Raw genomic sequence first — 6,000 nt, 5'->3', positions numbered from 1 at the left:
ACGCGTTCTAAAACGATTCAGGAAAGTAAAAGCGCGCTCGGACAAGCCACAAGTACCAAAATAACAAAATTTAAAAAAACGAAAACGATGAAGCCGATGATGAACAGTACCGGCCACGTCAGAATCCAGATACTAGGCCGAGAGTAGCCAAAATTTTTCTTTTGCCGTTTGAAATACGAGTTGATCCGAAATTACACCAAACATTAATACATTTCAATTCACCATTTACAACCAAATTGGCATGTCAAAAACTATTCATCATGGATATACATGTTCGGTTTGCCAATCAAAAGAAATTGAACCAATACACATTAGGGTTTCATTCAAAGAGCTATTCCAATTAGACATATACATGGCTCAATTTGGCAACCAACAAGTATGATCTTCCAAAATGATCATTTTCCTGTAAGGAAAACAAATGGAACGGAGTGAGCTAAAGCTCAGTGAGCAACTATCACACAATCCACCAAGATCACTTAAGCATAATCGTTCATTTCAAGTATTCAAATAAGAAGCAAAACAAATCGGTAAAAGGATACGGACGGCTCTCAAGAGCCCGTTTCCACGCTTACATTCTTGATCCAACTTCATTGACCCTCCGTCAATGCTAAAAGTACCAAACCGTAGACCACACTTCACTTCCATTCCTTCCACCCAACATACCCCAACCGGGCCCGCACTCCAAGCAGTAGCTTTAGGTGATACTCGAGTACACCGGAACCAAGGGTCTCATTACCACAAGATTCCCATTTCAGTCCCCGTGGCGAGTCAATTTTCACGACCAAGCCCTCGCTGGCTCGATTCAATTGATTACCAACGGGGTTGAGCTCAGTACAGTAGGGCCGTTGGATACTCGTCCAACCGACACCCAATCAGTTTTTCATGAATAGAATGCAATATCTCATATAGCCAGTGCAGTATTACGGTGAAACAGTAAACAGTCAGTAACAAGAGAAAAGGATGAGGGCGGTCAAGTACACCCTCATCTTAATCATTTCCAATAGCCAAACAAGCCTTCAAGGCATCACAATCACATATAGCAAAGCCACATTATAAACATCCAAGTGAGTAGTATACTCACCAATCAAGTAAGTGTTGTTTCATGCACGTCCGTCAAAAGTATTTCGTGAACCACCGTCACGCCCTAGAACACGTAAACAAATGCGATGAGACTCGATAACGAGTCCTCAAGCCATGCCCATCACAACCCCAATGGGTTTCAAATGCATATAGAGGCATTATAGCAAACCAGAAAATTCAGCAAATGCAATTCATTTGATCCAACAACAAAAACAGTTTTGGCCTCCCTATGCGGTAATGGCATAAAATGCGCTACGCTTATCGGATGAGGGTGTAAGACCCACCATCTCGAAGCTAAAAGACAGGGCTACAACAATGTAGAAGGCCACTCAGTCCAAATCCTAGCACAACTAGGTCAAAAAGGCAGAATACCAAACCAGAACCGTAATTGCAGGTTCCCAAATCACACAATGCTGTAATTAGTCCAACTCAGTCTATACAGGTCCAAATGCATTGATTCCAAAGGTATATGTTAGCTAAGACATCAAGATACATTTCATCAGAAGACAGCAACAACAAAATCCAAACCAATTCCAGTCAAAACAGACGATTACAATCGCAGTTCACACTTTCTGATCACCCAGAACAGCAACAGTAAAAACGACATATCTCACTCTACACTACTCCAAATGACCTGAACTTTTACAGGTACCTCAAAAACATCAATACCTACAACTTTCATGTTTTAAGGAAAGGCCAATTCGGCCTCTATCCAGTACCTAAAATTTCGGACAGAATGCACCCTTAAGAACCCTAGATTTTCCAATTTTCTTCCAAAACAGAAATTAGTTGCAATTAATCACTTTTCCCACCTCCTTAAGTCATTATAGAACATTTCCAAACATCATAGATAACCACAACATCATGATCACATTAAACCAGAAAAATCACCAATAAATTGTAAACTTCACCATTTCATCCAAAAACAAGAATTAAATCACAAAATTCAACACCATAGCCACCATTAGGCACAAATTAAACATCATTAGGTGTAAGAGGAAGTGTAATCATCACTTACCTAGTAAACAAGAGAGAGGGAGTTGTAGAACACCTTAGCTTCCTTAAAAACTTCACCAAACAACTTACTAGCACCTAATGGAAGACTTTTATGGAGTAGAAACTAGTTGATGCAATTGGTTTGGAAGATTGAGCTAAATGGAAGCTTGAAAATTGGAGAAATCTTCTTCCTTCTTGAGCTTAAGAGAGTCGGCCACCAAGGAGTGAAAAATGGTGATTTTTAGTCAATTTTTGAGATATTTAACTTAAGGGTAAAAAGTCAAAAAGTCCAACCAATGAGAAAGTGCCACTTGGCACTCTATTAAATGCATTCCTATCCTTTCTTTTCTCTCTCACATCAATCATTTCACACACTCTACTTATCTCTTAACACCCGATAAATTTTACACAGTATCCGAAACTTAACCTTATTGGCCGAATTTTTCCGAACTATTCGCACTAGTGGGGCCCACGTCCATAATCTATCCGTAATTTTTCAAAAACTCTCCAATACTACAAAAATCATCTAAAAACATAATTACTCATAAAATTCACCAGGTAAATTTTTCCTAAGCCGGAAAATGCAGAAAACATGCAATTAAAGGGGAAAAACCCTAGGAAAAACATTAAGGGAAAAATACGGGTTCTCACACTCTCTCCCCCTTAAAAGAATGTCCTCGACATTCTAACTCCTATATAAATCCGGACAAGATATCGCTCAGAAACCAATCAAGCAGTAGAATTCCATCTACTCCAACTCGTATTCACCAGGTCCAATTTGTTATTCCCAAAGTCAGTCAAATACTAAGCAACATTCTAATCTTACGTATCACAATTCATGATCTTGTAAAGCACTTATCAAATTCAAGTGCTAAATATCACGCCAATCCAACTTATCAAATAGTCATGGTCCAGTGGTCCAGTAGGGAGTTAATCGCGTAACCAGATAAAACAGGCAAAAGGCTTGAAATCGGACGTAATGTCCCAGATATTTGGAAGAAATTCAGGGTATAGCGAAACTTCAAATCAAAATTCATCCCTGGTGGTGCTGGACAACACAACAAGCTAGCACAACGGCTATGCTTCACCAAAGCATTTCAGTTCAGTAAGTTGGCCCTGGTGGTGCTGGACAACACAACAAGCTAGCACAACGGCTAAACTTCACCAGAGAGCCTCCGTTCAAGTATTTCATCCCTGGTGGTGCTGGACAACACAACAGGCATGCCTCGCCAGAAGAATGGCAGTGCTGGACAACACAACAAGCAATGCCCCACCAGAGAGGTTCAGTTCAACCGCCACAGAAAAGTAGTAGCCGGTCTACAACCACATGAGTACGAATAAGTTCCAGAGTAGGGTCAACGCAGTGTTCAATCAAATAAGTTCAAAAGCAGAGCCAATGTCTTCAGGTTCATAGTGCGCGAGTACGAAGAGTTCAAAAGCAGGGTCAAATATTAGAAGTTCAGGGAGCATGAACACTAATAAGAGTACAAGTTCAAGTTCAAGGATCATGAGTACAGGTAAGAACACACTGACCTAACCTCTGTCCAGCAATTCACATTCTTAACTAGTCCTAAAATGCAAGTCCACCTACAGGTCACATACCATATATTCAGTGAGATTAGGTCCATTAAGAGTACGTATGAACACACTCGCCTAACAGGGTCACGTCTCAAGACAGTTCAGTCTAGTCGGTCTCAGGCAGCTCAAGATCAATCTCAGGTAGTTCGAGGTCAGTCCCAAGTAGTTCAAGTAGAGCAAATTCCAACACTTACCAATCAGGTGGTGCAAAAGTCTATAGATCCACACCTATCGTGTGCGTAATACTCCAACTATAAACAAAATAAAAACACAAAACAAATACATGAAAACCACGCAAAAGCGTAGGTACCAAAAGTTACGACTCGAATATATACATTTATTTACAAAACCACACCAAAAGATATACAAAGTACCCGACCTCCAGTCGGTACAAAACCCATTATGCACACGAGCACTCCGGCTCCAAAAAGCTAGTCAGTCCACCAAATAACCAAAGAAATTAGCCATGCCAGTCCGAGCAAAAGTAGTCTACAGCTACTCATAATACAAAAGCGACCCTAATCACCTCCCCTAGGGCCCCTCACACTCGGAGGTCTCGGTCCCGGTCCCATGCCGCTAGAACTGTCCGGATCCATACCTACAAACATTAATTCGTTAGGTAACTGACATTTCAACTTAAAATATCTCATTCAGCTTAAAGAGAATAATGTATTCCTAAGGCCTATCACGTATGTCCCACAATTGCCCAAGTCCTCTAACCTAGGCGCTCTTATTTCGTTCGTATCCGGACCCAAGAATCCCATCCAAGATAATTCACAACTCGAGCCGGCCGGTCCCAAGAGTAAATCATCCTTATTAAAGATTCCTACCCGACATACATACCTAGCTTTCTCGAGTCCCATGATAATGATTCGTACACTTATCACATGCCCGGTTCATAACTTATGCTCAAACGAGCACTTAGACATATTCATGAAATTAGGACCACAACACCACTTGGCCCAGTCTCACTCCACGCAGAGACCACGCGAAGTGGCTCTAATACCACTTGTAACAGCCCCACTTTCCCCTAAGGCGAACCAAAGGGGTTAGCGGACTGCCTGCCCAGCTCTCGCCAGGACTACGAGCAGTTACAAGCGTTCTAAAACGTTTCGGGAAAGTAAAAGCGCGCTCGGACAAGCCACAAGTACCAAAATAACAAAATTTAAAAAAACGAAAACGATGAAGCCGATGATGAACAGTACCGGCCACGTCAGAATCCAGATACTAGGCCGAGAGTAGCCAAAATTTTTCTTTTGCCGTTTGAAATACGAGTTGATCCGAAATTACACCAAACATTAATACATTTCAATTCACCATTTACAACCAAATTGGCATGTCAAAAACTATTCATCATGGATATACATGTTCGGTTTGCCAATCAAAAGAAATTGAACCAATACACATTAGGGTTTCATTCAAAGAGCTATTCCAATTAGACATATACATGGCTCAATTTGGCAACCAACAAGTATGATCTTCCAAAATGATCATTTTCCTGTAAGGAAAACAAATGGAACGGAGTGAGCTAAAGCTCAGTGAGCAACTATCACACAATCCACCAAGATCACTTAAGCATAATCGTTCATTTCAAGTATTCAAATAAGAAGCAAAACAAATCGGTAAAAGGATACGGACGGCTCTCAAGAGCCCGTTTCCACGCTTACATTCTTGATCCAACTTCATTGACCCTCCGTCAATGCTAAAAGTACCAAACCGTAGACCACACTTCACTTCCATTCCTTCCACCCAACATACCCCAACCGGGCCCGCACTCCAAGCAGTAGCTTTAGGTGATACTCGAGTACACCGGAACCAAGGGTCTCATTACCACAAGATTCCCATTTCAGTCCCCGTGGCGAGTCAATTTTCACGACCAAGCCCTCGCTGGCTCGATTCAATTGATTACCAACGGGGTTGAGCTCAGTACAGTAGGGCCGTTGGATACTCGTCCAACCGACACCCAATCAGTTTTCCATGAATAGAATGCAATATCTCATATAGCCAGTGCAGTATTACGGTGAAACAGTAAACAGTCAGTAACAAGAGAAAAGGATGAGGGCGGTCAAGTACACCCTCATCTTAATCATTTCCAATAGCCAAACAAGCCTTCAAGGCATCACAATCACATATAGCAAAGCCACATTATAAACATCCAAGTGAGTAGTATACTCACCAATCAAGTAAGTGTTGTTTCATGCACGTCCGTCAAAAGTATTTCGTGAACCACCGTCACGCCCTAGAACACGTAAACAAATGCGATGAGACTCGATAACGAGTCCTCAAGCCATGCCCATCACAACCCCAATGGGTTTCAAATGCATATAGAGGCATTATAGCAAACCA

Source organism: Coffea eugenioides, chromosome 7 (assembly GCF_003713205.1).
Source record: "Coffea eugenioides isolate CCC68of chromosome 7, Ceug_1.0, whole genome shotgun sequence".
Taxonomy (NCBI): domain Eukaryota; kingdom Viridiplantae; phylum Streptophyta; class Magnoliopsida; order Gentianales; family Rubiaceae; genus Coffea; species Coffea eugenioides.
Note: the sequence above shows the minus strand (reverse complement) of the source record.